General features: G+C 37.2%; 2 long non-coding RNA genes across 2 annotated transcripts; both read left to right on the top strand.

The window, feature by feature from the left end:
• Positions 1-2,199: 2,199 nt before the first annotated feature.
• On the top strand, positions 2,200-11,007 carry LOC141548856 (uncharacterized). Its single transcript, XR_012484130.1, has 9 exons — positions 2,200-2,257; positions 4,725-4,774; positions 5,612-5,661; positions 5,837-5,887; positions 6,536-7,420; positions 7,548-7,597; positions 8,219-8,310; positions 8,460-8,510; positions 10,953-11,007. It is a non-coding gene; the product is annotated as an uncharacterized LOC141548856 (long non-coding RNA).
• A 726-nt stretch (positions 11,008-11,733) lies between these two features.
• On the top strand, positions 11,734-16,953 carry LOC141548263 (uncharacterized). The gene is made up of 5 exons (XR_012483877.1): positions 11,734-11,841; positions 13,207-13,304; positions 14,177-14,225; positions 14,724-14,819; positions 16,696-16,953. It is a non-coding gene; the product is annotated as an uncharacterized LOC141548263 (long non-coding RNA).
• Positions 16,954-23,502: the final 6,549 nt, after the last annotated feature.

Here is a 23,502-nt window from a genome sequence, read left to right as displayed (position 1 = left end):
TTTACCAAATTTACCCCATTTTGATGAGGAAATTCAAATGTGTACCAAGGGAATGAAAAAGAGAGACAGAAAATAAGGGACCTTTAGCTGAAATAGGATAAGAGAGGCAGGAAGGAAAGAGAAAAGGACAGAAGGGAGGACGAAACGAAGGAAGGAAGAAAGAAAGAAGGAAGGAAGGAAGGAAGGAAGGAAGGAAGGAAGGAAGGAAGGAAGGAAGGAAGGAAGGAAGGAAGGAAGGAAGGAAGGAACAAAGTCAAGGAAGGATAAAAATGAAAAGTCAAATTTTAAAATGGAATAAAAAACATGATTCAAAGAATTCTTTTCTGCTTAGCCTGGAGGAAGCAGTTCTCATGTTAATTTAACAGAAACAGAACCTCCATGTCACTGTCACCCCAGGATTTCTCATTGGACCCCCTGCTGAGTATGAAAGGTGGCCCTGCATTACACTGGGGGAAGGTCCCATTATTGCAGCAATTTTACAGACATTAATGTCTGCACAATGTAATGCAGTGGTCCTGATTCCAGTCTTCTGAAACTTCTAGGTCTCATTCATCAGTTGAGCACCAAGTATCAATAAGGACCAATATCTTCTCTAAGTATGGGTCACATCCCAGTCATACTGTTCTCTTTGGCTTGATTTACCTTTTAAAATCCAAACTTGTCCTGGGATTTTTCATCAGTCTTTTTACCAGTGGCTTGTTCCTTCAATTTTGTACAGAATGAGTTTGTAGCCTGGTAAGTAAATATTGTAGCGCAGGAAAATCTAAAATTGTATTTAACTAAGTTTTGAAAATAGAAAGCCTCAGTAAAAAATTTCATTGTTAAAGAGGTCACTCAGGGAAAAAATAGAGGAATTGTTGTTGTATATAACTTACTAATATTCTCACCCAGTGTACCTCACTTGTATGAGAAGAGATCCAAAAGGATAGCTAGAGAAGAAAAAAAAAAGTGAGAGAATGCAAGAGATATTTAGCAGAAGTAGGATATTTTAATTGGGGAAAGAGGGAGGGAGGAAAGACAGAAAAGAATGAAGCAAAAAAAGGCAAAAAAGGTAAAAAGGGAGGGAAAAACAGTAATAAGTGAAAGAAAAACTCACCAGACTACTTGAATTCCCATCAGCAGAGCTGAGTGAAATCCATTCTCTCATTAAACCAAAAATGATCAGGAGAAGCCTCCAAGTTACTGATATCCACTGATCTCTCAATGGACCCCCTGGAGTGTAGGAAATCTGACCCTGGATTAAAATGGAGGACAGGTCCATTAATTGCTAAAATGGGATAGAAAGTAATGGCTGGAGGGTATAATGGAAGCTTCCTGCCTGCTCTCTTCCCCAACATTCTGGATCTCATTCTACAGTTGAGCAGCAAGTGTCAATAAGAATCAATGCCTTCTGTAAGTATGGGTCACATCCCACTCAACCTTTTCTCTCTGGCATGATTTAGGTTTTAAAATCCAAGCTTGTAATGGAAATTTTCATCAATAATTTTAGTGGGGACTGGCTCCTTAAATTCTATTCATTGTTCAGATGGGGCTTTGTAAGTAAACACTGTGTTTGGGGAAAGTGTATTTTATTATACGGCATTGATGACTTTTCATACCAATTTCAAATAATCGCAATCCTGGAGTCCCCTAATACTTTTTAGGAAAAAAGGGGTCACTGGGGGAAAACAACTTAAACAATTAGAACAATTTAAAACGTGCAATATTTTGAACAAGTATATGTAAGTTGTATGAGAATAAGAATGAAATGGACAGCAAGAGAGAATAAAACAGAGAAAAATAAAAAAGGACATGTAATAGAAAAAAGATGTAAAGTGGATCATAAAGGGATGGAAGGAACATACCAAACAGGAGGAAAGGAAGGACACAAAGAAGAAAGAAAGGGAGGAAGGAAGGATTAAAAAGGAACGCCAGATTTAAAAATAAAAGGAAAAAAATTCCATGATTCTTTGATTTACTCTAAGTAGAGTTGAGTGAAAGCTTTTTTTCATGTTAATTAAAAATGAAGAGAGGGAACTTCCAGATCATGGTCGACCTCATAATTCTGAGGGGAACCCCTGGTGAGTATGAAGGTGGCCCCCTGCTGAACATCAAAGGTAGCCCTAAGCTAAGTAGGGAAAAGGCCCATTATTCCAAAATGCTACATAGACTAATGACTCCCAGGATATTGCAATGATTCTGACTCATCTGTTCCTTTAAATTCTAGATCTCATTCACCAGTTGCACCCCAAGTTGTCAATAAGGACCAAGGTCTTCTGTAAGTATGGTCACATCCAAGTAATCTTGTTCTCTTTAGCTTGATTTACCTTTTAAATCCAACCTTGTTCTGGGAAGTTTTCATCAGTGTTTTTACCATTGGCTAGCTCCTTCAATTGTGGCTACAATAAGTTTTTGGCCTTGTAACTAAATGTTGTGATTCAGGAAAATATATAATTCTCCTTCCATATATTTTGAAACTTAAAAGCTTCAAGAAAATTTTATGGTAAAAAGGTCACTATGTGGACATGAATAAGAATTTTCGGTGTTCATATCTTAATATTTTTACAAAGTTTACCCCATTTCGATAAGGAAATTCAAGTGGGTAATAAGGCAATGAAAAAGAACAAGGGAATGAAAAAGAGAGATAGAAAATAAGGTATATTTAGCAATAGTAGGATAAAAGAGGCAAGAAGGGAACAGAAAAGAAGGGTGGAAGGAAGAAAGGAAAGAAGGAAGGAAGGAAGGAAGGAAGGAAGGAAGGAAGGAAGGAAGGAAGGAAGGAAGGAAGAAAGGAAGGAAGGAAGGAAGGAAGGAAAGAAGGAAAGAAGGAAGGAAGGAAGGAAGGAAGGAAGGAAGGAAGGAAGGAAGGAAGGAAGGAAGGAAGGAAGGAAGGAAGGAAGGAAGGAAGGAAGGAAGGAAGGAAAGAAGGAAGGAAGGAAGGAAGGAAAGAGGGAAGCAAGGATACAAATGGAAAGTCAAATTTTAAAATGGAAGGAAAAACCAAGAAGATTCAATGAATTCTTGTCTGCTTAGTGGGGAAAAAGCAGTTCTCACGTTTTGAAAATAGAAAGCTTCAATAAAAAAATTTCATGGTCACCGAGGGAAAAAGTAGAGGAACTGTTGTTGTGTATAACTTACTAATATTCTGGCCCAGTATACTTCACTTGTTTCAAAAGATATCCAAAAAGTTAGTGAGAGAAAAAAAAATTCAGGGGATATTTAGCAGAAGTATGATATTGTAAGTGGGGAAAGAGGAAGGGAAGAAAGATAAGAAGGAAAAAAAAGATAAAAAGGGAGGGAAAAACAGTAATAAGTAAAGGAAAAACTCACCAGACCCCTTGAATTCTCACCAAGAGAACTGAGTGAAATCCATTCTCTCAGTAATTCAAAAACGATCAGGAGAAGCCTCTAATCATTGACAGCCACTGATCTCTCCAGGGATCCCTTAGTGAATGGGAAAACTGACTCTGGATCAAAATGGGGGATAGGCCCATTAATTGCTAGCATGGGATAGAGAGTAATGGCTGGACAGTGTAATGAAAGGATCCTGACTGCTCTCTTTCCCAACATTCTAGATCTCATTCTACAGTTGAGCAGCACGTGTCAATAAGAATCAATGCCTTCTGTAGGTATGGGTCACATCTCAGTCATCTGGTCTTCTCTGGCTTGATTTACTTTTTCATTTCCAAGCTGGTGCTGAGAAATTGTCATCAGTACTTTTCCTGGGGACTAGCTCCTTAAATTGTGCTCATCATTCCCATGGGGCTTTGTAAGTAAATGTTGTGTTTCAAGAAGTTGTGTTTGACTATAAGGCATCCTTTTTATATCATTTTTTCTATAAATGTAAACCAGGAGTCCCCTAACAATTTTTTTAAAAAGGGGTTAAGAGGACAAAAGGACAGGAACTTGAACAATTCAAAACTTGTAATATTTTGAACAAGTTTAAGTAAATTCTATGAGAAAAAGAATGAAATGGACAGCGAGAGATAAAGGAAAAGAGACAGAGAAAAATAAAAAAGGACATGTAATAGAAGAGGGACCTAAACTGGCTCATAAAGAGCAATGGAAAGAACAAACCAAACAGGAGGAAAGGAAGGAAAAAGGAAGCAAAGAAGGAAGAAATTAAGGGAGGAAGGAAGGACTAAAAGGGAAGGCCAAATTTTAAAATGGAAGGAAAAACTGACACGATTCTTTCATTTACTATCTGTATTATTTTTACCTTCGGAATACAATTCTTCCTTTGCAACAACAAGAACAACAAAATTCGGTTCTGCACATATATATATATTGTACCCAGGATATACTATAAGATATTTAATATGTATGGGAATGCCTGCCATCTAGGGGAGGGGGTGGAGGGAAGGAGGGAAAAAATTCAGAACAGAAGGGAGTACAAGGGATAATGTTGTAAAAAAAATTACCTATGCATATGTACGGTCAAAAAATGTTATATTTATAAAAAATAATTTTAAAAAATCACACAAAAAAGAATTACTATCTATATATTCACGTGTAAGTGTGTCTCATGTTAATTAAAAAGGAAAGAAAGAACTTTCTAGTCATGGCCAACCCCATAATTCTCAGGGGAACCCCTGGTGAGTAGGAAAGGTGGCCCCCTGCTGAGTATCACAGATGTCCTTGGTATAAAATGGGGAAAAGTCCCACTGTTCCCAAAAAGCTATAGGAACTGGTGTCTGCACAGTATAATGCCATGGTCCTGCCTCTTGTGTTCCTTAAAATTCTAGATTTCATTCACCAGTTGAGCACCAAGTGTCAATAAGGACCAAGATTGTTTGTAAGTATGGGTCACATCCCAGTCATCCTCTTCTTCTTGGCTTGATTTACCTTTTAAAATCCAACCTTGTACATGGACATTTTCATTATATACTTACCGGTGATGGCAAACTCCTTAACTTGTCCTCGGCATGCGTATGCGGCTGTGTAAGTAAGTGATGTGTTTCAAGAAAATATATTTTATTATCAGGCATTAAACTGTTTGCATACCGATTTCTTATAATAGTAAACCTGGAGTCCCTAACAATTTTTAAGAAAAGAGAGGTCACCTGGGATAAAAGTTGCAGGAAGATTAACTCTTTAAAACGTGTAATATTCTCATCAAATAAATGCCAATTCTATGAGAAAAACAATGAAATGGATAATGAGAGAGAAGGAAAAAGAGACAGAAACATAAAAAGGAACACATATAAGAAAATGGATGTAATGAGGGCCATAGGGAGGGATAGAAGGGAAGAAGCAAAAAAGAAGGGAAGGATAGAAAAGAGGAAGGAAGGAAGAAAGGAAGGAAGGAAGGAAGGAGGGAAGGAAGCAGACAAATGGAAAGATAAATTTAAAAATGGAAGGAAAACCTGAGATTTTTGAAATCTTTTCTCCATAACCAGTGAAAGCAACTATCACAATAAATATGAGAAAAAAGGAAGTAGCAGCAAGTCATTGTCAATATTGTATGTCTCAGTGGACCCCCTGGAGAGTAGAAATGGTGGCCCCCTGCTGGGTATATAAGGTGGAATTGGGTTAAAATGGGGGAAAGGCCCATTATTCCAAAAATGCTACAGACATTAACATGTGCACAGTACAGTGCAATAGTCCTGACTAATCTCTTCCAAACTTCTAGATCTCATTCAACAGTTGAGCACTAACTGAAAGGAAGGAACAATATCCTCTGTAAGTACGGCTCACATCCCAGTCATCCTCTTCTCCTTCTCTTTGGTATGCTTTATTTAACTTTTAAAATCCAACCTGGTGCTGGGATGTTTTCATCAATGATTTTTATCAGTTGTGTGCTCCTACAACTGGGGCCAGAATATGATCCTGACTCCTCTCTCCTTTTAAATTCTAGATCTCATTCACCAGTTGCATCCCAAGTTATCAATAATGACCAATATCTCCTGTAAGTATGGGTCACCTCCAAGTAATCCTGTTCACTTTGGCTTGATTTACCTTTGAAAATCCAACCTTGTATGTGCAAGTTTTCATCAATACTTTTACTGTGAACTAGCTCCTTAATTAGTGCTCATCATTCACATGGGACTTTGTAAGTAAATATTGTGTTTTGGTAAATTATTTTACTAAGGGTCATTGATTACTTTTCATAGCAGTGTCATATAATGTTAAACCTGGAGTCTCATAAAAGTTTTTAAGGAAAAATTGGTCATCAAGAGAAAAAGTACAGGATCATTAATTAACACTTTAAAATATATAATAATTTGAGCAAGTATATATCAGGTATATGAGAATCAGAATGCAGTGAATTGTGAGAGGGGTTTAAAAGATAGAGAGTAAAATAAAAAGGGGCATTTAGCAGAAGTAAGATGTAAGGGAGAACATAGGTAGGAATGGAAGCATCAAACAAGAATGGACGGAAGGAAGGAAGGAAGGAAGGAAGGAAGGAAGGAAGGAAGGAAGGAAGGAAGGAAGGAAGGAAGGAAGGAAGGAAGGAAGGAAGGAAGGAAGGAAGGAAGGAAGGAAAAAAATGGAAAGTCAAAATTTAAAATGGAAGGAAAAACAACATGATTCAATTAATTCTTTTCTGCTTAAGCTGGAGGAAGCACTTCTCAAAGATAATTTAAAGTGAACAGAAAGAACCTCCAAGTCACTGAAACGTGGGATTTCTCCTTGGACCCCCTGCTGAGAATGAAAGGTGACCCCCCCGGTGAAATGGGAGAAGGTTCCACTATTCCAAAAATGCTACAGCAATTAATGTCTGCACAGGATAATGCAGTGGTCCTGATTCCAGTCTTCCTTAAACTTCTAGATCTCATTCATCAATTGCGTACCAAGTATCAATAAGGTCCAATATCCTTTCTAAGTAGAGGTTACATCCCCGTCATAGTGTTCTCTTTGGCTTGATTTACCTTTTAAAATCCAAACTTGTGCTGGGAATTTTCATCACTGTTTTTCCCAGTGGCTTTCTCCTTCACTTTTAGACAGAATGTGTTTGGGGCCTGGTAAGTAAATATTGTGGAGCAGGAAAATATACAATTGTACTTGCCTTTGTTTTGAAAATAGAAAGTTTCAATAAAAAAATGTCATGGGTTAAAGAGGTCTTTGAGGGAAAAAAGGAGAGGAACTGTTGTTGTATATAACTTACTAATATTCTGGCCCAGTGTCCCTCACTTGTATGAGGAGAGGTCCAGAAGGATAGTGAGAGAAGAAAAAAGAGAGAGAATGCAAGAGATATTTAGTGAAGTAGGATATTGTAAGGGGGAAAAAGGGTGGAGGAAAGACAGAAAAGAAGGAAGCAAAAAAGGAACAAATGTCAAAAAGGGAGGGAAAAAACAATATTAAGTGAAGGAAAAATTCACCATACCCCTAGAATTCTTATCAGGCAAGCTGAGTGAAATCCATTTTCTCATTAATCCAACAATGATCAGGAGAAGCCTCCAAGACACTGACAGCCACTGATCACTCAGTGGACTCCCGGGTGAGTGGGAAATCTGACCCTAGATTAAAATGGGGAATGGGTCCATTACTTGCTAAAATGTGATATAGACTAATGGCTGGACTATGTAATGGAAGAATCTTGCCTGTTCCCTTCCCCAACATTCTAGATCTAAATCTACAGTTGAGCAGCAAGTGTCAATAAGAATCAATGCCTTCTGTAAGTATGGGTCATATCCCACTCAACCTTTTCTCTCTGGCATGATTTATGTTTTAAAATCCAAGCTTGTAATAGGAAATTTTCATCAATACTTTTAGTGGGGACTGCCTCCTTAAATTCTATTCATCATTTCAGATGGGGCTTTGTAAGTAAATAGTGTATTTTAGGAAATTTTTTTTTATTATGGAACATTGATTGATTACTTTGGATACCGATTTCATGTAATGGCAATCCTGGAGACCCCTAAAACTTTTTAAGAAAAAGTTATTACCATGGGGGAAAACAGGAAGTTAAAATCTTTAAAATTTGTAATATTTTGAGCAAGTATATATGAATTCTTTAAGAAAGAGTGCAATGGATCACGAGATGGGGTTAAAAGAGACATAAAAATAAAAAGGGGCATTTAATAGAAGGATGGAATGGAAGATATAGGTAGGAATGGAAGCATCAAACAAGAATGGAGGTAAGAAAGGAAGCAATGAAGGAAGCAAGGAAGGACGGAAGGAAGGAGGGAAGGAAGTTATAAAGAAGCAAGTAATAAAGAAGGATGAAGAAAAACTGAAGGGTGTAGTTAAAAATGGAATGAAGAACTGACAAGATTCTTTAAATTCTAATCTGCAGCCCCAGGTGAAAGCATGTGACATGTTGTTTAAAAAGGACCAGAAAGAACCTCCAAGTCATGATCAACCACATAATTCTCAGGGGAACCCGTGGTGAGTTGGAAACGTGGCCACCTACAGAGTATCAAAGGTGGTCCTAAGTTAATTAGGGAAAAGGCCTTTTATTCCAGAAATACTACAGAGACTAATGTCTGCACAGCATAATGCAATGTTCCTGACTCCTCTGTTCCTTTAAATTCTAGATCTCATTCACCAGTTGCACCCCAAGTTATCAATAATGACCAATATCTTCTGTAAGTATGGGTCACCTCCAAGTAATCCTATTCACTTTGGCTTAATTTACCTTTGAAAATCCAACCTTGTATGTGCAAGTTTTCATCATCAATACTTTTACTGTGAACTAGCTCCTTAAATTGTGCTCATCATTCACATGGGACTTTGTAAGTAAATATTGTGTTTTGGGGAATTATTTTACTAAGGGTCATTGATTACTTTGCATAGCAATGTCATATAATGTTAAACCTAGAGTCCCATAAAAGTTTTAAGGAAAAATTGGTCATTATGAGAAAAAGTACACGATCATTAATTAACTCTTTTAAATGTATATTTTGAGCAAGTCTATATCAGTTATATGAGAATCAGAGTGCAATGGATTGTGACAGGGGGTTGAAAGTTATAGAGTAAAATAAAAAGGGACATTTAGCAGAAGTAGGATGTAAAGGAGGACGTAGGGATGAAAGCATCAAACAAGAATGGAAGGAAGAAACGAAGGAAGGAAGGAAAGAGGGAAGGAAGGATGAACATGGTAAGTCAAATTTTAAAATGGAAGGAAATCCAACAAGATTCACTGAATTCGTTTATGAATAACTGAGAAAAAGTAGTTCTCACGTTAATTTAAAAGGAACAGAAAGAACCTCCAAGTCATTGTCAACCTGGGATTTCTCAGTGGACCCCCTGCTGAGTATGAAAGGTGGCCCCAAGTGAAATGATGGAAGGTCCCATTATTCCAAAAATGCTACAGAGACTGATGTCTGCACAGTATAATGCAGTGGTCCTGACTCCAGTCTTCCTTAAACTTCTAGATCTCATTCATCATTTGAGTACCAAGTATCAATAAGGACCAATATCCTCTCTAAGTATGGGTCACATCCCATTCAAACTGTTGTCTTTGGGCTCATTTACCTTTTAAAATCCAAACTTGTCCTGGGGATTTTTATCAATGTTTTTCCCAGTGGCTTGCTCCTTTAGTTTTAGCCACATTGCTTTTGGGGCCTGGTAAGTAAATATTGTAGTGCAGGATAATATATAGTTGTACTTGCTTTTGTTTTGAAAATAGCAAGTTTTAAGAAAAAATGTTATGGTTAAAAAGGTCACTGAGGGAAAAAGTATCGGAACTGTTGTTGTGTATTACTTATTAATATTTTGACCCAATGTATCTCAGTTGTATGAGAAGAGATCCAAAAAGATAGCGAGAAAAGAAAAAAAGAAGAGGGAGAAATCAAGGGATATTTAGCAGAAGGAGGATATTATAAGTGGAGAAAGAGGAATGATAGAAAAGAAAGAAGCAAAGAAGTAACAAAAGAAGGGAGGGAAAAACAATAAGTGAAGGAAAAATTCACCAGACCCCTAGAATTCTTATCAGGCGAGCTGAGTGAAATCCATTTTCTCATTAATCCAACAATGATCAGGAGAAGCCTCCAAGACACTGACAGCCACTGATCACTCAGTGGACTCCCGGGTGAGTGGGAAATCTGACCCTGGATTAAAATGGGGAGTAGGTCCATTAATTGCTAACATGGGATAAAGAGTAATGGCTAGACGGTGTAATGGAAGGATCCTGCCTGTTCCCTTCCCCAACATTCTAGATCTCATAGTCTACAGTTGAGCAGCAAGTGTCAATAAGAATCAATGCCTTCTATAAGTATGGGTCACACCCCAGTCATCGGGTCCTCTCTGGTTTGATTTACATTTTAATTTCCAAGCTTGTGCTGAGAAATTGTCATCAGTACTTTTCCTGGCGACTAGCTCCTTAAATTGTGCTCATCATTTGTATGGGGCTTTATAAGTAAATATTGTGTTTCAGGCAATTATAATTGCCTATAAGGCATTGATTCCTTTGAATATAATTTTTCTATAAATGTAAACCAATCCCATAAAATTTTTTAAAAGAAAAGGGGTCATGAGGACAAAAGTACAGGAAGCTGAACAATTCAAAATGTGTAATATTTTGAGCAAGTATATGTAAGTTGTATGAGAAAAAGAATGAAATGGACAGCGAGAGAGAGAGAAAAAGAGACAGAGAAAAATAAAAAAGGACGTGTAATAGAAAAAGAGGGTCATAAAGAGGGATGGAAGGAACAAATCAAGAAAGGAAGGAAGAAGGAAGTAAAGAAGGAAGAAATGAAGGAAGAAAGGGAGGAAGGAAGGATTAAAATGGAAGGCCAAATTTAAAAATGGAAAGAAAAACTGACATGATTCTTTGAATTACTATTTGTAGAATAGCGTGAAGCATGTATCATGTTAATTAAAAAGGAAAGAAAGAAGTTGCTAGTCATGGCCAACCCCATAATTCTCAGGGAACCCCTGGTGAATAGGAAAGGTGGCCCCTGCTGAGTATCACAGATGGCCCTGGTGTAAAATGGGGAAACGTCCCACTATTCCCAAAAAGCTATAGGAACTGGTGTCTGCACAGTGTAATGCCATGGTCCTGACTCCTCTGTTCCTTAAAATTCTAGATCTCATTCACCAATTGAACACCAAGTGTCAATAAGGACCAAGATTGTTTGTAAGTATGGGTCACATCCCAGTCATCCTCTTCTCCTTGGCTTGATTTACCTTTTAAAATCCACCCTTGTGCTAGGACATTTTCATCAGTACATTTATGGGTGGTGGCAAACTCCTTAACTTGTGCTCGGCATGCGTATGCGGCTTTGTAAGTAAATAATGTGTTTCAGGAAAATATATATTTACTATCAGGCATTAAACTGCATACAGATTTCATATAATGGTAAACCTGGAGTCCTTAACATTTTTAAGAAAAGAGGGGTCACCTGGGATAAAAGTTGCAGGAAGATTAACTCTTTAAAACTTGTAATAATCTCATCAAATAAATGCTACTTGTATGAGAAAAAGCATGAAATGGATAATGAGAGAGAAGGAAAAAGAGACAGAAACATAAAAAAGGACACATATCAGAAGTATGTAATGGGGGATAGAGGGATGGATAGAAGGAATAAGCAAGAAAGAAGGGAAGGATGGAAGGAAGGAAAGAGGGAAGGAAGCATACAAATGGAAAGATAACTTTAAATGGAAGGAAAAACTGAGAAGATTCATTGAAATCTTTTCTTCATAACCAGTGAAAGCAACTCTCACAATAAAAATAAGGGAAAAGGAAGTACCACTAAGTCATTGTCAATCTTTTATATCTCAGTGGACCCCCTGGAGAGTAGGAATGGTGGCCCCCTGCTGGGTATAAAAGGTGGAATTGGGCCCATTATTCCAAAAATGCTACAGACATTAACATGTGCACAGTACCATGCAAAGATCCTGACTAATCTCTTCCTTAAACTTCTAGATCTCATTCAACAGTTGAGCACTAACTGAAATGAAGGAACAATATCCTCTGTAAGTATGGCTCACATCTCAGTCATCCTCTTCTCTCTTGGGTGTGATTTACCCTTTAAAATCCAACCTGGTGCTTCGATGTTTTCATCAATGTTTATTATCAGTTGCGTGGTCCTATTACTGGGGCCAGAATACGTTTGCGGCCTTGTAAGTAATTATTGTAGTGCAGAAAATTTTATAATTTTCCTTGCATATATTTTAAGAATAAAATGCTTCAATAAAAATATTTTATGGTGAAAAAGGTCTCTGTGGGAAAAAGGACAGGAATTGTAGGTGTATATAACTTGCTAATATTTTGACTCAGTGTACCTCACTTCTTTGAGAAGAGATCCAAAAGGATAGGGAGAGAAGAAAAAAAAAGGGCCTTTAGCAACAGCACGATATAGGTAGGGAATGATGGAGGGAGAAAAATAGAAAGGAAGGAAGGAAAGAATGAATTAAGGATGAAAAAGGAGGGAAAAATAAAAAACAAGGGAAAAACTGACCAGAAACATTGAATTGTCATCCAGAGAGTGGGGTGAAATCAATTCTCACATTAATCCAAAAATGACCAGGAGAAGCCTCCAATAACTGACAGCCATTGCTCTCTCAGTGGACCCTCTGGTGAGGAGAAAAGCTGACCTTGGTTAAAATGGGGGCTAGGTCCATTAATTCTTAAAATGGGAGAGAGTAATGGCTGGACAGTGTAATGGAAGGATCCTGTCTGCTCTCTTCCCCAACATTCTACACTACAGTTGAGCAACAAGTGTCAATAAGAATCAATGCCTTCTGTAAGTATGGGTAATACCCCACTCATCCTATTCTCTCTGGCATGATTTAGGTTTTAAAGTCCCAGATTGTAATAGGAAATTTTCATCAATACTTTTAGTGGGCACTGGCTCATTAAATTCTATTCATCATTTCAGATGGGGCTTTGTAAGTAAATAGTGTATTTTAGGAAATTTTATTTTATTATGGGTCATTGATTGATTACTTTGGATACTGATTTCATATAATGGCAATTCTGGAATCCCCTAAAACTTTTTAAGGAAAAGGGGTCACCATGGGAAAAAACAGAAAGTTAAAATCTTTAAAGTTTCTAATATTTTGAGTAAGTGTATATCAATTATATGAGTAACAGAGAGCAATGGATCACGATAGGGGATTAAAAGAGACAGAGAAAAATAAAAAGGGACATTTAATAGAAGGATGTAATGGAAGACATAGGTAGGCATGGAAGCATAAAACAAGAACGGAGGGAAGAAAGGAAGGAAGGAAGGAGGGAAGGAATTTATAAAGAAGCAATGAATAAAGAAGGATGAAGAAAACCTGAAAGATATATTTGAAAATGGAATGAAGAACTGACAAGATTCTTTAAATTCTTAGCTGCAGAGCCGGGTGAAAGCATGGATCATGTTAATTAAAAAGGACCAGAAAGAACCTCCAAGTCATGATCAACCACATAATTCTCAGGGGAACCCGTGGTGAGTTGGAAACTTGGCCACCTGCAAGGTATCAAAGATGATCTCATTCACCAGTTGCATCCCAAGTTATCAATAATGACCAATATCTCCTGTAAGTATGGGTCACCTCCAAGTAATCCTGTTCACTTTGGCTTGATTTACCTTTGAAAATCCAGTCTTGTATGTGCAAGTTTTCATCAATACTTTTACTGTGAACTAGCTCCTTAAATTGTGCTCATCATTCACATGGGACTTTGTAAGTAAATATTGTGTTTTGGGAAATTATGTTTTATTAAGGGTCATTGATTACTTTGCATAGCAATGTCCTATTATGATAAACCTGGAGTCCCATAAAGGTTTTTAAGGAAAAATTGGTCAAGAGAAAAAGTACAGGGTCATTAATTAATACTTTAAAATGTATAATAATTTAAGCAAGTATATATCAGGTATATGAGAATCAGAGTGCAGTGAATTGCGAGAGGGGTTTAAAAGATAAAGAGTAAAATAAAAAGGGGCATTTAGCAAAAGTAGGATGTAAGGGAGTACATAGATAGGGATGGAAGCATCAAACAAGAATGGAGGGAAGAAAAGAAGAAGGAAGGAAGGAAAGAAAAATAAAAATGGAAAGACAAATTTACAAAAGGAATGAAAAACTGACAAGATTCATTGAATTCTTTTCTGCAAAGCTTGGAGAAAGCATTTTTTACATTAATTTAAATGGAACAAAAAGAACATTGTCAATCTTGCATTACTTAGTGGACCCCCTGCTGAGTATAGAAGGTGGACCTGCGTTGAAATGGGGGAAGGTCCCATTATTCCAAAAATGCTACAGAGACTAAAGTCTGAAAAGAATAATGCAATGATCCTGAGTAATCTCTTCCTGAAACTTCTAGATCTCATTCTTCAGTTGAGCACCAAGAGTCAATAAGAACCAATGTTTCTGTAAGTATGGCTCAGATCCCAGTCATCATCTTCTCTTTGGCTTAATTCAGCTTTTAAAACCAAACTTGTGCTGGGAATTGTCATGAATAGTTTTACCAATGGCTTGCTCTATCAATTGTGGCCAGAATAGCTTTGGGACCTTGTAGGTAAATAGTGTGTTTAAGGAAATTACATAACTGCACTTGCATATGTTTTAAAATAGCAAGCTAAAATTTTAAAAATTATGACACAAGAGGCCATTGAGGGAAAAAGTACATGAATTGTAAGTGTATATAACTTACTAATATTTTGACAAGTGTACTTCACTTCTATGAGAGGAGATCCAAAAAGATAGCGAGAAAATGAAAAAGTGAAAGAAAGAGAAACAAAGAGACATTTAGCAGAAGTAGGATATAAGTGGGGAAAGAGGGAGGGAACAAAGAAGAAAAGAAAGATAAAAAGGGAGGGAAAAATAAAAAGGATCAGAAAAACTAATCAGACACATTGTATTCTCATCAGGGTAGCTGCCTGAAATCAATTCTCAAGTTACTCCAAAAGTGATCAGGAGAATCCTCCAAGTCACTGACAGCCACTGTTCTCTCAGTGGAGCCTCTGGTGAGTAGGAAAACTGACCCTGGGTTAAAATGGGGGATAGGTCCATTTTTCCTAAAACAGGAGAGAGAGTAATGGCTGGACAGTGTAATGGAAGCATCCTGCCTGCTCTCTTCCCCAACATTCTGGATCTCATTCTACAGTTGAGCAGCATGTGTCAATAAGAATCAATGCCTTCTGTAAGTATGGGTCACACTCTAGTCTTGCTGTTTTCTTTGTCTTCATTTACCTCTTAAAATCCAAACTTATCCTGGCAATTTTCATCATTGTTTTTACCACTAGCTTGCTCCTTGAGTTTTGGCCAGAAATGTGTTTGGGGCCCAATAAGTAAATACTGTGGCACAGGAAAACATACAGTTGTCCTTACCTGTTTGTGGAAAATGGAAACTTTCAATAAAAAAAATTTATGGTTAAAGAGGTCACTGAGGGAAAAAAATAGAGGAACTATCATTGTATATAATTTTGACCCAGTGTTCCTTACTTCTATGAGAAGAGATCCAAAAGGACAGTGAGAGAATAAAAGAAAAAAAAAGAGAGAGAGAGAGAGAGAGAGGGGGGGGGGGGGCGCAGGGGGAGAGAGAGAGGGGGAGGGAGAGGCATATTAGCAGAAGTAGGATATTAAAAGTGGGGAAACAGGGAATGAGGAAAGATAGAAAAGAAGGAAGCAAGGAAGGAACAAAGATAAAAAAGGGAGGGAAAAAACAATAATAAGTTAAGGAAAAACTCACCAGACCCCTTGAATTCTCATCAGGAGAGCTGAGTGAAATCCAGTTTCTCATTAATTCAAAAATGATCAGGAGAAGCCGCCAATCACTGACAGTCACTGATCTCTCAGTGGACCCTCTAGTGAGTAGGAAATCTGACCCTGGGCAAAATGGGGCATAGGTCCATTTTTCCTAAAATGGGATAGAGAGTAATGGCTGAATGGTTTAATGGAAGGATCCTGCCTGCTCTCTTCCCCAACATTCCAGGTCTCATTCTATAGTTGAGCAGCAAGTATCAATAAGAATCAATGCCTTCTGTAAGTATGTGTCACACTGCAGTCATGATGTTCTCTCTGGATTGATTTACTTTTTCATTTCCAAGTTTGTGTTGAGAAATTGTCATCAGTACTTTTCCTGGGGACTAGCTCCTTAAAATGTGCTCATCATTCCCATGGGCTTTGTAAGTAAATGTTGTGTTTTGGGCAGTTTTATTTGACTATCAGGCATTGAGTCCTTTGCATGTAAGCATGTAATGTGTGTGTGTGTGTGTGTGTGTGTGTGTGTGTGTGTGTGTGTGTGTGTGTAAACCAGGAGTCACATAAAAGAAAAGGGGTCATAAGAACCAAAGTACAGGAAGCTGAACAATTTAAAGCGTGTAATATTTTTAACAAGTATATGTAAGTTCTATGAAAAAAAAAGAATGAAATGCACAGTGAGAGAGAGAGAGAGAGACAGAAAAATAAAAAAGGACAAGTTATAGGAAAAGGATGTAAAGTGGTTCATAAAGAGGGATGGAAGGAACAAACCGAAAAGAAGGAAGAGAAGGAATGAAGGAAGCAAAGAAGGAAGAAATAAAGGGAGGAAGAAAGGATTAAAAGGGAAGTAAAAAATCCAGGGAAAAACTGACATGATTCTTTGAATTACTATCTGTATATTCGCGTGTAAGTGTGTCTCATGTTAATTAAAAAGGAACAAAAAGAACTTTCTAGTCATGGCCAACCCCATAATTCTCAGGGGAACCCCTGGTGAGTAGGAAAGGTGGCCCCCTGCTGAGTATCACAGATGGCCCTGGTGTAAAATGGGGAAAAGTCCCACTATTACCAAAAAGCTATAGGAACTGGTGTCTGCACAGTATAATGCCATGGTCCTGACTCCTCTGTTCTTTAAAATTCTAGATCTCATTCACCAGTTGAGCATCATGTCAATAAGGACCAAAATTGTTTGTAAGTATGGGTCACATCCCAGTCATCCTCTTCTCCTTGGCTTGATTTACCTTTTAAGATCCAACCTTGTACATGGACATTTTCATCAGTACATTTATGGGTGGTGGCAGACTGCTTAACTTGTGCTCGGCATGCATATGCGGCTTTGTAAGTAAATAATGTGTTTCAGGAAAATATATATTTACTATCAGGCATTAAACTGCATACAGATTTCACATAATGGTAAACCTGGAGTCCTTAACATTTTTAAGAAAAGAGGGGTCACCTGGGATAAAAGTTGCAGGAAGATGAACTCTTTAAAACTTGTAATATTTTCATACTTGTATGAGAAAAATTGTGAAATGGATAACGAGAGAGAAGGAAAAAGAGACAGAAAAATAAAAAGGGACACATATCAGAAGAAGGATGTAATGGGGGAAAGATGGAGGGATAGAAGAAAAAAAGCAAGAAAGAAGGTAAGGATAGAAGGAAGGAAGGAAGGAAAGAAGGAGGAATCAATGAAGGAAGGAAGGAAGAAAGGAAGAAAGGAAGGAGAGAAGTAAACATAAAAGTGGAAAGATAAATTTTAAAAATGGAAGGAAAAACTGAGAATAGTCATTGAATTCTTTCCTTCATAGCCAGTGAAAGCAACTCTCATATTAAATATAAGGGAAAAGAAAGTACCAGCAAGTCATTGTCAATTTTGTATATCTCAGTGGACCCCCTGGAGAGAAGGAATGATGGCCCCCTGCTGGTTATAAAAGGGTATATGGGTCACGCCCCACTCATGATGTTCTCTCTGGCTTGATTTAGCATTTAAAGTCCAAGTTTATGCTGGGAAATTTTCAATTTTCATCAGTTAAAATGGGGAAAGGGCCCATTATTCCAAAAATGCTACAAAGATTAATATCTGCACAGCACAATGCAACAATGGTCCTGACTAATCTCTTCCTTAAACTTGTAGATCTCATTTATTAGTTGGAAGGAAGGAACAATATCCTCTGTAAGTACTGCTCACATCCCAGCCATCCTCTTCTCTCTTGGGTGTGATTTACCTTTTAAAATCCAACCTGGTGCTAAGATGTTTTCATCAATGTTTGTTATCAGTTGCATGGCCCTACAACTGGGGCCAGAATACGTTTGGGGCCTTGTAAGTAATTATTGTGGTGCAGAAAAATTTATAATTGTTCTTGCATAAGTTTTGAGAATTTAAATAAAAGAATTTTTACGTTTAAAGAGGCCACTGGGGAAAAAGGGCAGGAACTATAGGTGTATATAACTTGCTAATATTTTGACCCAGTGTACCTCACTTCTATGAAAAGAGATCCAAAAGTATAGCGAGAGATTGAAAAAAAGAGAGAAAATAAAGAACATTTAGCAGAAGTAGAATGTAAGTGGAGAAAGAAGGAGAGAGAAAAAATAGAAGGAAGGAAAGAAAGAAGGAAGGATAAAAAGGAGGGAAAAATAAAAAGCGAAGGAAAAACTGACCAATTGAATTCTCATCAGGAGAGCAGGGTGAAATCAATTCTTCTATTAATCCAAAAATGATCAGGAGAAGTCTCCAATCATTGACAGCCATTTCCTTCTCAGTGGACCCCAGGGTGAGTAGGAAATCTGAACATAGATTAAAATGGGGGATAGTTCCATTTTTATTAAAACAGGATAGAGAGTAATGTCTGGACAGTATAATTGAAGGATCCTGACTGCTATTTTCCCCAGCATTCTAGATCTCAATCTACAGTTGAGCAGCATGTGTCAATAAGAATCAATGCCTTCAGTAAGTATGTGTCACACCGCAGTCATGATGTTCTCTCTGGCTTGATTTAGCATTTAAAGTCCAAGTTTGTGGTGGGAAATTTTCACACTTCATCAGTACTCTTACTAGGGACTAGCTCTTAAAGTGTACTTATCATCCACATGGGCCTTTGTAAGTAAAAATTGGGTTTTGGTGAATTACATTTTTATGGGGCATTGTTGATTTTGCATACTGATTTCATATAATCGTGAACTTAGAGTCCCCCTAAAACTTTGTAAGAAAACAGCGGTCACTAGGGGAAAAACCAGGAAGTTAAAATCTTTAAAATTTCTAAAAAATTTAGCAAGTATTTATCAATTGTATGAGAAAGAGAGTGCAATGGGTCACGAGAGGGGGTTAAAAGAGATAGAGAAAAATTAAAAGGGACACTTAGCAGAAGAAAGATGTAATGGGGGACAAAGGGAATGATGTAAGGAATAAATTATAAAAGAGGGAAGGAAGGAAGGAAAAACGAATGAAAGAAGGAAGGAAGGAAGGAATAAAGATCAATTAAGAAAAAGTGGACATATTGAAAAATGGAAGGAAAAACTGGCAAGATAAATTGAATTCTTATCTATAGAGTTGGATGAAAGTGTATCTCATGTTACTTAAAAAGGAAAAGAAAGAACATCGAAGTCATAGTCGACCACATAATTCTTAGGGGAACCAGTGGTGAGTTGGAAAGGTGGACCCATTCTGCGTATCAGAGATGTCCTTGGTATAAAATGGGGAAAAGTCCCACTATTGCAAAAAAAGCTATAGGAACTGGTGTCTGCACAGTATATAATGCCATCATCCTGACTCCTCTGTTCCTTAAAATTCTAGATCTCATTCTCCAATTGAGCACCAAGTATCATTTGGGACCAAGATTATAAGTATGGGTCACATCCCACTCATTCTCTTCTCTTTGACTTAATTTACCTTTTAAAAACTGAACTTAGGACATTTTGATCAATATATTTACTACTGGTGGCAGACTCCTTAAATTGTGCTTGGCATGCGTATGCAGCGTTGTAAGTAATTGATGTGTTCTAGGAAAATATATTTTACTATCAGGCATTAAATCATTTTGATAACAATTTAAATAATGGTAAAACTTACAATTTTTCAGAAAAGAGGGGTCACCTAGGATAAAATGTACAGGAAAATTTTAAAAACTTGTAATAGTTTCACCTAATAAATACAAGTTGTATAAGAAAAACAGGGAAATGGATAATGAAAGAGAAGGAAGAAGAGACAGAAAAATAAAAAGGGACACATATAAGAAGAAGGATGTAATGGGGAACAGATGAAGGGATAAAAGGAATAAGCAAGAAAGAAAGGAAGGATAAAATAAAGGAAGGACAGAAAGAAGGAGGAATGAAGAAAGGAAGGAAGGAGGGAAGGAAACATAAAAGTAGAAAGATAAATTTTAAAATGGAAGGAAAAACTGACAAGATTCTTTGAACTCTTTTCTACATAACAAGTAAAAGCAACTCTCACATTAAATATAACCGAAAAGAAAGTACCAGCAAGTAATTGTCAAACTTGTTTATCTCAGTAGACCCTTGGAGAGTAGGAATGGTGGTTCCCTGCTGGGTATAAAAGGTGGAATTGGGTTAAAATTGGAAAAAAGGCCCATTATTCAGAAATTGCTATAGAGATTAATATCTGCACATTATAATGCAATGATCCTGACTAATCACTTCCTAATCAAATGATCAAAAGAAGGATGTAATGGTGAATTTAGGGAGGGATGGAAGGAACAAACAAGATAGCAAAAAGGAAGGAAGAAGGGAAATCGCAAAGAAAGGAAGGAATGAAAGAAGGAAGAAAAGAAGGAAGGAAGGAAGGAAGGAAAGTGGAAGGAAGAAGCAAAAGGGGAGGAAAAAGTATAAAATGGAAGGAAAAACATGATTCATTAAATTTTCATCTGCACAGCTTGGGGAAAGTATGTCTCATGTTAATTAAAAAGGAACAGAAGGAACCTCCCAGTATTGGTTGACCACATAATTCTAAGGGGAAGCCCTGGTGAGTAGGAATGGTGGCTCCCTACTGAGTATCAAAGGTAGAACTAAGTTGAGTAGGGAAAAGGCCCATTATTAAAAAAAAAAGCTATAGAGTATAATGTGTGCAGTTTAATGCAATGATCTTTACATCTCTGTTCCTTTAAATTTTAGATCAGTTGCACCCCAACTATCAATAATGACCAACATCTTCTGTAAGTGTGGTCACATCCAAGTAATCCTGTTCTCTTTAGCTTGATTTAACTTTCAAAATCCAAACTTGTGCTGGGAAGTTTTCACCAATGTTGCCATTGGCTAGCTCCTTCAGTTGTGGCTCTAATGAGTTTTCGGCCTTGTAACTAAATGCTGTGATTCAGGAAAATACATAATTCTCCTTGCATATATGGTGAAATTTAAAAGCTTCAGCAAAAATTTTTATGGCAAAAAGGCCACTATGAACAGGTATAAGAATTTCCAGTGTTCATATCTGAATATTTTTACAAAGTTTACCTCCTTTTGATGAAGAAAATCCAATGGATAGCAAGATTATGAACAAGAGTGACAGAAAATTAGGGGATATTTATCAGAAGTAGGATGAATTAGGGAAGAAGGAAAGAGAAAAGAATGAAGCAAGGACAAACATGGAAAAACAAATTTTGAAACGGAAGGAACAACCAAAAAGGTTCAATGAATTCTTTTCTGAATAGCTGGGAAACAGCATTTCTCGAGTTAATTAAAAAGGAAGAGAAGGAACCTCCAAGTTATTTTCAACCTGGGATTTCACAGTGGACCCCTTGGGGAAGAAGACTAGTGGCCCCCTACAGAGTATGAAAGGTGGTCCTGGGTTACACTGGGGGAAGGTCCCATTGTTTTAAAAAAGGCTACATAAACTAATGTCTGCACAGTATAATGCAATGACCTTGACTAATCAATCTCTTCCTTCAACTTCTAGAAGTCATTCTTCAGTTGAGCACCAAGTGTGAGGAAGGAGCAATATCCTTTCTATAAGTTGCGGTTTCCTACAATTGAGGACAAAAGACATTTGGTTCATCGTAAGTAAATATTGTGTATCAGCAAAATTTGTAATTGTCCTTGAATATGTTTTGAAAATACAAACTCTCAGTTTAAAAATTTTATGGCAAAAGATGTCACTGGGGGAAAATTATAGAAATTTTGAATGTATATAATTTACTGATATTTTCACCTGTGTACCTCACTTGTATGAGAAGAGATCCAAAAAGGTAGAGAGAGAAAGGAAATGAGTAAGAGAAATCAAGGGCCAATTAGCAGAAGTAGTATGTAAGTTAGGAAAGAGGGAGTTAGGAAAGATAGAAAAGTAGGAAGCAATGACGGGAGGAGAAAAGTGAAGGAAAAATGAAAAGGGTAGGAAAAGGTGACAAGATTTATTAAATTCTCATAGGGAGAACTCAGTGAAAGCTATTCTCACCATAATCTAAAAATGATCAGAAGCAGGATATAATGGGGGATTTAGGGAGGGATGCAAGGAAAAAAAAGAAAAGGAAGGAAGGGGGGAAATCCCAAATAAAGGAAGGGAGGGAGAAGGAAGGAAGGAAGGAAGGAAGGAAGGAAGGAAGGAAGGAAGGAAGGAAGGAAGGAAGGAAGGAAGGAAGGAAGGAAGGAAGGAAGGAAGGAAAGAAGAAATGAAGGAAGGAAAGAAGGAAGGAAGGAAGGAAGGTAAGAAGGAAGGAAAGAAAGAAAAAAGGAAATAAAGAAATAGGAAGCAAGAAGAAAAAGGGAAGGACACAGTATAAAATGGAAGGGAAAACAAGATTCATTAAATTCTCATTTGCACAGCTGGGGGAAAGTATGTCTCATGTTACTTAAAAAGGAACAGAAACAACCCCCAAGACATTGTCAACCAGGGATTTGCCAGTGGACCCCCTGGTGAGTAACACTCATGGCCCCCTGCTGAGTATGAAAGGTGGCCCAAGGTGTGGATGGAAGATGGTTCCATTATCTTAAAAAGTGCTACAGAGACTAATGTCTGCACACTATAATGCAATTATCTTGGCTAATCAATCTGTTCCTTAAACTTCTAGATGTCATTCATCAGTTGAGCAACAAGTGTAAGGAAGGAGCAATATCCTTTCTAAGTATGGGTCTGTTCCCCGTCATCATTTCCTTGGCTTGATTTACCTTTTAAATTCCAAACTTATGGTGGCATATTTTCATCAATTTTTTTTATCAGTTGGGATTTCCAAAATATTGTGTATCAGCAAAATATGTAATTGTCCTTGCATATGTTTTGAAAACAGAAGCTTACAGTTTAAAAATTGTATGGCAAACGATATCACTAGGGGGAAGAGTACAGAAACTTGGCTTGTATATAATTTACTAAGGATTTGATGAAGTTTACTTCACTTGTATGAGAAGAAATCCCAAAGGATAGCGAGAGAAGGAAAATGAGAAGGAGAAACCATGAGACGTTTAGCAGAAGTAATATGTAAGTTAGGAAAAATGGAGTTAGGAAAGATAGAAAAGTAGGAAGTAATGAAGGGAGGAGAAAAATGATAGAAAAATGAAAAGGATAGGAAAAGGTGACAAGATTTATTAAATTCTCATCAGGAGAGCTGGGTGAAATCAATTCTCACCTTAATCTAAAAATGATCAGAAGAAGGATGTAATGGGGGATTTAGGCCGGGATGGAAGGAAGAAACAAGGTAGCAGAAAAGAAAGGAGGGAAATCCTAAAGGAAGGAAGGAAAGAAAAAAGAAAGAAGGAAAAAAGGAAGAAAGAAGGTTTGCATGGAGGACGGTTCCATTATTTTAAAAAATGCTACAGAAACTAATGTCTGCACAGGGTAATGCACTTATCATGACTAATCAATCTGTTTTTTAAACTTCTAGATGTCTTTCATCAGTTGAGCACCAAGTGTAAGGAAGGAGCAATATCCTTTCTAAGTATGGGTCTGTTCCCCATCATCTTCTCCTTGGCTTGATTTACCTTTTAAATTCCAACTTTATGATGGCATATTTTCGT

Source organism: Sminthopsis crassicaudata, chromosome X (assembly GCF_048593235.1).
Source record: "Sminthopsis crassicaudata isolate SCR6 chromosome X, ASM4859323v1, whole genome shotgun sequence".
Classification (NCBI taxonomy): domain Eukaryota; kingdom Metazoa; phylum Chordata; class Mammalia; order Dasyuromorphia; family Dasyuridae; genus Sminthopsis; species Sminthopsis crassicaudata.
This window is presented reverse-complemented; position numbering and strand designations above follow the sequence as displayed.